Genomic DNA, 10,724 nt, shown 5'->3' on the forward strand with positions numbered 1-10,724 from the left:
GTAAACAAATTTTACAATTCAAACATTAATTCAATTCTTTTCCACTTCATTCCTTGCAGGGTGGAGCTTATCCCAGTGTCTTAGGGACGAGAGGCGGGGGACACCCTGGACAGGACGCCGGTTAGTCGCCGGGCACACAAAAGACACACAACCATTCACACACATACACTCATAACCCTACGGATAATTTCACCAAGTTTCTCAATCAACCTCTGTATGTTTTTGTGGGACTGTGGGAGGAAACCGGAGTGCCCGGAGTAAACCCACGCAACACTGGAAGAACGTACAAAAAGGTCACAAGAGGCGGCCATTTTGGGAAATATCTAAACACTAAATACCAACTTTGTAATTCCACATGAAGTCATTTTTTTGCCTTTTGTTCAAAGTTCTCACAGCAGGACAAGAAAGTTTATACTTAACCACCGGTATCGGTTGATGCCCGATGACCAGGTACCGGTATCGGGGCCAATAAAAGTCGGAACGGTGCTCATCTGATCTTGTTACGCTCATTGAATTTATTGATCATGTTCTGATCCAAACCAGGCGAACAGGAGTACGATGTAGACGGAGCTGTCGGAATTATATCTTAATTTTTTCTGTCAGTATTCCTTTGGTTTCGTTACACATAAACGACTAGAAAACGTATTTAGGATTAAAAAAAAAACCAACAACTTAAAGCCGAATTGAATTTGTCGTTTTCCAGATTTGATTTGCCTGAAACGACTCTTCTACTAGAGCTCCGACCACGCTGGGGAAGCTCAGCGAGCTTCCATCGATAAAGAGAATCTATTCCAATTACGGAGCCGTTACCTCAGGTCAGCGTTGTGAGCCTGCATGAACCTGTGTTACGAAAGACCCCGGTGAAAAAAAAAAAAGGTGTTTGAACCAGATAGCGCGGGAGAGAATTTGGCAGCTGGTGGTGTGGATGTAAAAAAAAAAAAAAAAAAGTGAAATGCTGTGTACCTTATGTTCACAGGCTCACAGTCTTCTCGCCAAACGAGATCCGAGACATTCGGCGCCGCCCGCGAGCTGCTGTTGGACCGTCTGCTTCTTCTGAGTCACGGCTCGCAGGTGAGAGTTGAAGACGCGGGGAAAGAGTCGGTCTCGCCAAAAACATTCAGATATGTATCGAAGCGAAACACAAACTTTAAAACCAAAGTCACTCGTTCACACAATACCAGGAATGGTGAATTCCCTGATTCCATTATTGGGGTTTCGGAGGGTGAGGCCTATCCCAGCTACTCGGGGCTAGAGACAAAGAGTCCCCGAGTATTTCAACTAAAGAAGACCTCCGCCAAGCAGCTCATTTACACGTGCAAATGGATCTATATTTATATGTTGCAGTTAAAATATCATTAATATCATTAAGGGTCAACAGGGGGCGCTAGCGTTCGTTTCAGTAACAGACGCAGTTCAAGGAAGCATGATTTCCATGTAGCTTTCGCTTTAAGATAGTGACAAATCCTAGAAAAGATTCTTGGAACCAGATGGTAATCACAAACAAATATTTTTTCAATGGTTGATTGGACAGAGGGGGTCACATGACCTTCTTGGCAATAGTGACGGATTAATAACTAGCTTATATAATGACTAAGGGTGTAAAATATCAATACACCGTAATATTGCATTATTTATTCCCTGATACCGTAACAATATTTATAAACAATGTATCAATTATTTCTTTATTTCATTTTTTCATTTCTTCATTAAAGTATTTATAAAAATAATTATATATTTTTCTTAACATTTAAAACTCAAATAGTTCATATTAATGTTGCAATTGAACTTCCTAAAACAAGATGGCTGCAGTCATAACGTCCTCGGCAGCTAAAGAAACAATAAAATCCGGCAAGATCCCGGCTATGACTGAGGACGAGAGGATACAGTCGACTCCAGCAGCTTTTAAAGCTGATGTTTGGACATATTTTGGTTTAAAAAACAAATGGAAAGCAGGTAAGAGTCATGTGGTCTGTAAATTATGCAACACCAGAGTCAAGTACTCGACAATACTACAAATATATACTTGTTACAACAGTATCACGATATATTGTATTGTTGCCCCTGTCTCGTGATACATATCTTATCGCCATATTCTTGCCAATACACACCTCTAATAACGTCAGAACATTAAGTGTGATTTTAAACCAATGATGTGGACATAAAAGTATAAAAAAAATAATACAAGTTGATTAATGTAAGTATTTTAAAATGTTGACTCGTCTTTCATAGCTATTTAAAATAATAAAGAAAGATTTAACTGACAAAATGATGTAGAAAAAAAGGATCTAAACAAACCCCAGGCACTTACCACAGTTATCAAACATAACCATAGCTCCCCGAGAACGATCCATTAATTATGTAAATAATGTCTATCCTTCCACCTGCTTCCAAACGATTTCAAGTGAGTGACAGATGAGTCAACATTGGGATGTTTTAATTCGTTGGCAGCAACATTTCTTAAAGGGCCGGCGCGCGTACAAAAAAAAAGCGCCTGCGCCTCCCTGCACACGAGCTCCGCCACTTTTGCATGCCGGGTCACACTAAGCAGCTCCAGCAACAGTCAGACTAGCCTTCAGCTTGCAGGACATGGCCCAGTAACCTACTTTCCCCACAACAGGGTCTGTAACATCAGAGAAGCTCTGTGTCATCAGTTAGCTAACCTCCGCCGCCGCCGCGCACACGCCGACGAATCACTGGCAGAGTTTCGACAAGTATTTCGTCCTCCTCGTAGCTTACGGGAGGAACCATGACAACATCTTGTATCGCCATCAAAACATGTAAGCAACACTAAAAGGGCATCACATGTTCCCAGATCGTACGACAACCATCGGCGGTCACCGGCGACGCTCGAACCACCACTTGATGCTTCTGACATTCCTCGGATGAGATTCTATCTCTGTAACCGCGTCACATACGTCTGATGATGGACGACACAGACACAGATATTACGGCCTTTACATCGGTTTAAATTGTATTTTTTATAGAGTATAAAGTCATGGGACAAACCTATGTCATAATGGTTATGCAACCAAGTAATATCTTTGTGTCATGTGACTAATAAATGAAAACATGAAACGCCTAAAAGCATATTTTTGTCAGCAGGATATCGTACAATATTTTGTCGTCGTTATTATCAAGGAAACATGAACATTTTTTACATATTATCTCTAAAACTAAGCTGAGATATTTTTTCTTTCAATTACTATATTCGTCCCAACTTAAGTTCATACCCCAAAATATTTGGTCTATTATATATATTTCCAAGACTGTTCATCAAACTTAACTAGAGTCAAATAATAGTGAAAAAATGTTTTTACATTGAAAATGTTTAATTTCCTATATGGTCGTTGTATTTTTTCTATACATTTCCAACCATTTTTTTCTTATCTTTAGCAATATAGGTATATATTTAAAATGTTGACCCTGATAAACGCCTTTATGAAATTGTTAAAATTTGTTGTGGTTTTTTTACAAGTTTTCATTATTTTCATGATGTTTTCGTGGGGTTTACTTTTGTTTCAAGAGTATTCCAAGCATGTACAGTAGAGTTATAAACTAAAATAATACTGTACAATACATTTTCTGGGTTGCATAATATCTCAATGTATTAATATGCCAGAGAATCGCTATCACTTGACAAGAAGTTGGGTTTTTATTTCATTTTTGTAAAGCAAAATAAAGGCCAAAAATGTATACAAAGTATACCTAAAACCATTGTGAGTACCATTTAAAAATGCCGCCGCTAAATGGCTAAATCCGTATTAAAAGTTTTGCGATTATTATTTTGTCTTTGGTACCATTAAAAAGACAGTTTTGCACAAATATGTAATGGGTTCAGGGGCAAAGTACATACAAGGCCAGGTATATGGCTTCGTGACACTTGAACTTAAAGCATATATGTGAGGTTTTTCAACTGATATATCTTGATAAGAAAAAATCTTTTGATTTGTGCATATCCGAGGTTCACGAAAAACCCAAATATCTACTCGCAGATTAAGGTTTACTCTGGTTTTTACGAATGATTTCCCGAGGTAGAAAATGTGAAAGATTTGACTTTGACCTCGGAAGATAATCCGTCGAGAACATCGACGACGACCTAAAGTCAAACATTTTCTAACGTACGGTCGGATCGAGGCCCGTGGACGGCGTGATGTAAACGGAGCTCCTGGTGCATTTCAATCCGTCAGTGGCGTCGTCTTGAACGCTCCAGCTGTCAGAACACATCCTTGATAAGCCTATTCATTCCTCGCCAAAGTGGGAAACATCACAACTTTTTTAAACCTGGTACGATGGATCCAACATCCAACTTTTGGGGGGAATTTTATAATAAAAAACAGTTGTTATCGTTGTCTTTCTTCTGCAGAAGTTGGTTTTTCCACAGAAGACTAGTATAAAATGTGGATCTTTATCAGGTAATGAAATCGGAACTGCTTTGCCTGCAGGTGCCAGGACAAACATTGGAGTGAAGCTACTATTAAAATCATACCAGGGTGTGATTTTAAAAGGTCAGAAGAATTGTTTGTTTTTAATCTGCTTTTTTTTCCTTTTGGTTTTTAATCTTCCTAAAGCTGCGACCTACCGTTTATTATTACGACTCTCGCTTATTTAAGGGTCAACATGTTTTATTTAATTCAATCCCAAATCTTTCCTAATCTAATTATTTAAGACTGTTAAAATGTATTTTTTTTAACTAGTAGTAACAGTATTTGTATATTTTGTATTTCTTATAAACGTGTCTAACCTCCATTAAATAGATATTTGCAACATGACCTAAATTTACAAAGATTAAAAAAAAAAGTATTATATAAATATATTAAACGTTTATTTTTGACACAATGATACCGTTTGTTTTTATTATGACATTCGTATTTGGAAAATCAATCGGTCAGAATTACATTTTGACCTAAAAAAAAAAAAAAAAAAGGTAATAACACACACATTTAACAGATTTTAAATAGTTATTACCGAGTTATGAGGTGAACTGCGACACGTCAAACAACAACCACAACTTAGATAAGCAGCGATCCGTCCTCGATGACATGGATTCAGAACCAGAAGAATGAAGGGAAAAGAAAGAAAAGAAAAAACTATGGCGAGAATTCAGGTCAAACCTTAAGTAACTTACCGTGCTGTGAAATGAGGGTCAGCCAATCCGAACGGAAACACAGATGAAACACAAAGTACTCTCGTCCTAGTTCCGAACAAAAATACAAAAAAAAAAGTTTTCCAGAAATGCAGCAGCCCAGAGAGATGTTTATTATTATTCTTCTTATTATTATTGTTCGAATGACCCAGTTGTGACGGAGCTCCGCGCGCTCGGACACATGAAAGCTGACTGAGGACGAGCGTGTCAGAGTGAAGTCCACAAGCGCAGCCCCGCCCACCGAGCCCGGGAGCGCGCGCCGGGCGGGAGCGCGCACCGTAATAGGGAGTAATGAACGCGCGTAACCTATGAAGGACGATAAATTACTTATGTAAGTAAGTAAGTAAGTAAGTAATATATATTTATATAGCGCTTTTCGATGAATAAATGTCAAAATGTATGAATAAATGTTTAAATAAATGTATGAATACGTAATAAAATGTATAAATATCAATATGTCAAAATAAATAAATGTTTTCTGATTTAATTTTTGTCAAAGAATGGAGCTATTTTACGTACTGTATAAATACGCATTTTGTAACCGACATAAAAGCCGCCCCGCTAAATTATGAAACTTTTAAGTTTTTTTCAGAATCTCTTTATTGTCATTGAAGATCTATTCATGGTCAGACTCCTCCTTACATCACTGATCTGATCCAGCCTTACACCCCAGCTCGGGCTCTGAGGTCTGTGGATCAGAATCTACTGATGGTTCCTGAACACGGTTCAGGACCAGAGGAGAGAAATCCTTCCTAAGCTTTGGAACGATCTTCCTCTCTCTTTGCGCTTGATGGATCTACTGACTCCTTTAAGAAACATCTTAAGACGTTTTTATTTGTTCAGGCTTTTCCTTGATTTTCTGGAACTCCTGTTGTGTTCTCAGTTTTATCTTGACCTTTAAAGTTTATACTTTATTGAATATTGTTTTGATTGTTTAAGCGCTTTGTGACCCTGGTCTGGAAAAAGCGCTATATAAATAAATATTACTTACTTACTTTCATAGACATTTATATATTGCATCACGCAGACGGTGCAAATGACGACACTTTTTCCAAGTAAGAAAATATAAAATAAGGGTTAATTAAAAAGATAGTAAATGAGAAAAATGTTGTTTGTAAAGCACTTTAACAAACAAAAACAATACACAGTTAAAATATACTTTAAAAGATCAAGACACATAAGACAAACACAGGAGTCTCAGAGAATTTAGGTAAAAGCACAAACAAAAATGTCTTAAGATGTTTCTTGAAGGAGTCAGTAGATCATCAAACACAGAGGACGATCGTTCCAAATCTCAGGAGCAACAGCCTGGAAGGATTTCTCTCCTATGGTCCTGAAGCGTGTTCAGGAACCATCAGTAGATTCTGATCCACAGACCTCAGAGCCCGAGCTGGGTTGTAAGGCTGGATTAGATCACTGATTGACCATGAATAGATCTGAAAGTAAGAACCAGAATTTTATAATTGATCCTGAAAGAAACTGGCCATTAAGGATTATGATGGGTATTGTGAGTTCTTCTACTAGAGCAGCTCAGAATTCTCGCTTTAGAGTTTTGTATCAACTGCAGGCGAGACAGATCCTTCTTGTTTAGACACAAAAATAAACGATATGATGTATTAAAAAAACACAACATACACAAGTATCAAATAAAGATAACGTGTACCGATAAATAGAGAAGCCGCAAAGGTAAAAGGTTTCACAATATTGTCTGGTGATTAATAGTGCAATGTTTTTTTGTGGTGTGATTGAGTGTGTTTATTTGTTCTTATTTGTGTTAGTCAGTTCACGTATAGCTGAGGAGTAGAAAATGCTCTTGAGTCTTCGTGTTCTGAGCGACCTGTACCGTCTGCCAGATCAGTTATTATAATTTAAAAGCTGTTTTATCGCGTTTCAAAGAGTTTAGATTCTGATTTTAATTCACATTTTGAAATTCAAACGTATAAATATGCAAACTTAACTTACTTCTACTACTTTCAAAACCAATTAAATATTTTCTCATAACTCAACCGGTTAAAAAGCGTCAATTTTAATTCATCTTTCATCACAGAATTTAAATAAAAAATCGGCTTTACTGGAGAAAAAAAAATTGTGTGGTGTCTGCTGTTTGTAGCCTTGCCTCCTGCAAGGGTTTGAGTGAAGGAAAAACGCATTTTAAGCTTGTTACCATTACGAGGTGAACTGTGGAACGGCCGAGCATATATAAAAGGAATGCACTTGCAAGTAAGTGTTTGTGTGTGGTGTGTGTGTGTGTGTCTATATATACATACTGTAGAATAACCACTGTATTCTTCAATTCTACTGTAGAATTCAAATGCTAATTATATGTAGGATAATCATACAATACTCAGTTTCCTTGGTGAGAATTAAAAAAAAGAAACATGGAAGTTATATTTATAGTGTCATTGAAACATGATTCACTCAACAGTTTTTTATCAGTTTTTTTTTCCCTTTGACAGCTCGAGATAATAACCTTGTCACCAAAGGAACCGCTTTCAAAATCAGTTTCATACTTGGTGAGAGGTCGGTGAGGTGAAGGTGTCGAAACAAAAAAGTGAAAATATATCAAAAGGTGTGGGAACTTGTCTGCTTGTGACCTTGACTCCTGCAAAGGTTTGAATGCAACGTCACTCAGAAAGTGCAGAAGTAATAGCCAAAGAATATAGACATTACAAAGAATTATATTAGTGGTTTTTTATATATATATATATATATATATATATATTATACAGTATATATATATAATATGTATATATACTGTATATATATATATACATCAAATATGGGGAGAAGGTGTTTTGATGGAGTTATGCAATCATTGGTTTCCTTGGTGAAAATGAAATAGAGAACCATGTTCACACACTCGAGCTCAAGATAAGAACGGTGCCAAAATGGGATAATCCAATTATAAATTCATTCAGATGATGTTAGGAAAAAATTGTCACTTAATGAATAATGTACGGTATCACAGCGATATTCTTCAGACTCATCTCTTTTAATTGCATATTTCTAACGACTTAAATACGCCGAAGACGAGCGAGATAATACGGCTTCTCCGTCCCCGTGATTACGTTTGATCGACCAATGAGGTTTGTTCTTTAACAAATCACATTTGTTTCATAACACAGCTCCCATAATCCCGAGGTGTGGGCAGCACATGATGCCCGTCAATTATCGCGAGGGGAAATGAACTCAACGTTTCCATGAATGCGAGATGCAAGTCATCGGTGCGGTGAAAAAAAAAAAAAAAAGCGAGTGGGCGTCTGCAATCGTAATTCGTGAATCAAGTAAATACTCACAACAAAGACTGAATCGAGACCATTTAGAAGGAGTGCTGTGTTGGACGGTGAATCACGGTATTTGCTTCTTGAGTCACTATTTCCAAGGGTTCGGTCTCACTGATCTGGGTTCGGAGAACATCAATGGAAAAGTTTGGTTAAGATCCTACATGTTAATCATGAAACAAAATAAATATTTATGTAAACATGGTTTAGAGAGTTACTTCTGCCTTTAGGGGTTTTTATAACGTGTACATTAAGCAGCAAACCTTATTACGAGAGTCCTTGAATGCCACTGGTGTGAGAGAGAGTGGCGTGGTTTCTTGGACGAGACTTCTTCTCGGCCAAAACAGCCCATTGTAAGTGGGCGGGGCTTAAGCGTATTTCTAGTGTAAATATCTTTATTAAATGAGAGTTTTGTGCAAAAAGAAACATACTGATGAGTATAATAGAGGTCCTAGAACAATTTAAGATAAACTTAAAGTGTGTAAATGTTTAAGTGTATTTGTTTCACAGGTAAACCAAGTAAATAATTCCAACAAAATTGGGAACGATTGGACTAGATTTTGGTTTCACGTTGTTAGCACACATGCTAACTTCCACTACTGACTCCTTTAAGAAACATCTTAAGATGTTTTTATTTGTTCATGCTTTTCCTTGATTTTCTGGAACTCCTGTTGTGTTATCAGTTTTATCTTGACCTTTAAAGTATATACTTTATTGAATATTGTTTTGATTGTTTAAGCGCTTTGTGACCCTGGTCTGGAAAAGCGCTATACAAATAAAAATGACTTACTTACTTACTATTGTGCCCATTGACTGTTGACTGAAGATAAGGACAGTCAACCATTTATCTGAAGGTTGGTCAAATAAACTGACACAGCTGTGAGAAATACACCCGACAACCCTGATGACTCTTCAGTGTTTCGTTTTTATGGCATTTTTTTGTCAATGATAGATCTGATTTTTTTCAGGCTTCAACTATGTAAACTGGGAGCTAAGCGTTAGCATTTCTATTGTGCCAACGCACAGGACTGCTCTGTTTGTTTTTTTGTCCGCAAAGGCCAAAAGGGCCAAAAATAGCAGTGCGCATATGACCTCCTTATTAATAGTGGAAATAGGCTAATTTACTTCTTCCCAATCCAAGAAAGATTTTAAACAAAATTAAAGCTATGTATTTCTAATATTTTGCAATTTACAAAAGTCGCAAATCCTCGCATGGCTTTATTTTAGCTCATAGTAAGTTCTGTGTAATTTTTCAGAATCTGTTGCGATTGTCGACGCTAGCACCATTTTAAGTTCATGCACATATGTTAAAGGGACAATAAAATATTTAAAAATGACACAGCCTTTGCATTTTTTTATTAACAAAAATAGTCAAATTTCTCCAAACTCTAAAGTGTAACTGGTCGACCATGAAGATATTTTCTTTTGCAACCATCTTTGACTCACCAGAAGAAAAAGGTGAAAGATATACATGGAATAAATTGTGCTGCGTCTTAAATTGTTCCACCTTTTTAAGTGCTACACTTTTACCGTAAATGATTGGACAGCTTCTTCTTCTACTTCTTTTTGAGGCCGATCGCAACCGGCCGTTTATTAAGTTGTGTTTCATTTTGTCATTATTGTTGTTGTGTTGTTTTGTGGTAAAACGAGTGTTTTCTCGATTCGTTTACGCCGGGATCTGCTCCGAAGACTCGTCGCCAGTGACGAAACTTTCGGTTTAGCGTCATCTACGTCACTAAGATGGCGGCCGTTGAGGGTGGAAAGTGTCCATCGATCCACACTCAATTTTCTGGCCGTTTGAGTGCACCGTTTGAGTATGCTTAGAGGCAAGATCCATCCAGGAAATGCTTCTTAAAGAAGAACCATTTTCCTACCTAGCTCGCTATTCCAACCATAGCTAACTGGAAATTGCGGAGATTCTATCTGTTCTTCAGAAAAGTTGAAAGACATATCGCGCCGGAGAGTCAACATTGACCAGTCCTGGCATCAGGGTAGCATATTTATAATATCCCTTAATTCTTCCCACATTTGGGAAATTTAGGATCCCTAGCAAAGCATCCCTGGGATAGGCTATTGTTGTGTCTCAAATCGCATACTTCTCTTAGTATACTAGAAGTTAGTATGCATCAGGATAGTGTACATACTAACTAGTACGCAAATTCTCCACAGATAGTATGTCTCAAATCAAACACTACACACTAACAGGAAATGACGCGACAGCTTCTTCTTCTACTTCTATTTAACGATGCTTGCAACCAACTGTTTGAACGCTATCGCCACCTGCTGGCAGCATGTTTTGC

General features: G+C 37.4%; 1 protein-coding gene across 5 annotated transcripts in view; it reads right to left on the reverse strand.

Annotated features, from left to right (window-relative positions):
* The window catches only part of npas2 (neuronal PAS domain protein 2), a 58,758-nt gene extending 53,421 nt beyond the window's left edge, over window positions 1-5,337 (reverse strand). For all 5 annotated transcript variants that reach the window (XM_087807338.1, XM_087807336.1, XM_087807339.1 and 2 more), the window contains exon 1: window positions 5,126-5,337. The gene's annotated coding sequence lies outside the window, so the exon portion shown is untranslated. The remainder of the gene's footprint in view (window positions 1-5,125) is intronic.
* Window positions 5,338-10,724: the final 5,387 nt, after the last annotated feature.

Source organism: Callionymus lyra, chromosome 14 (assembly GCF_982586985.1).
Source record: "Callionymus lyra chromosome 14, fCalLyr1.hap1.1, whole genome shotgun sequence".
NCBI lineage: Eukaryota > Metazoa > Chordata > Actinopteri > Syngnathiformes > Callionymidae > Callionymus > Callionymus lyra.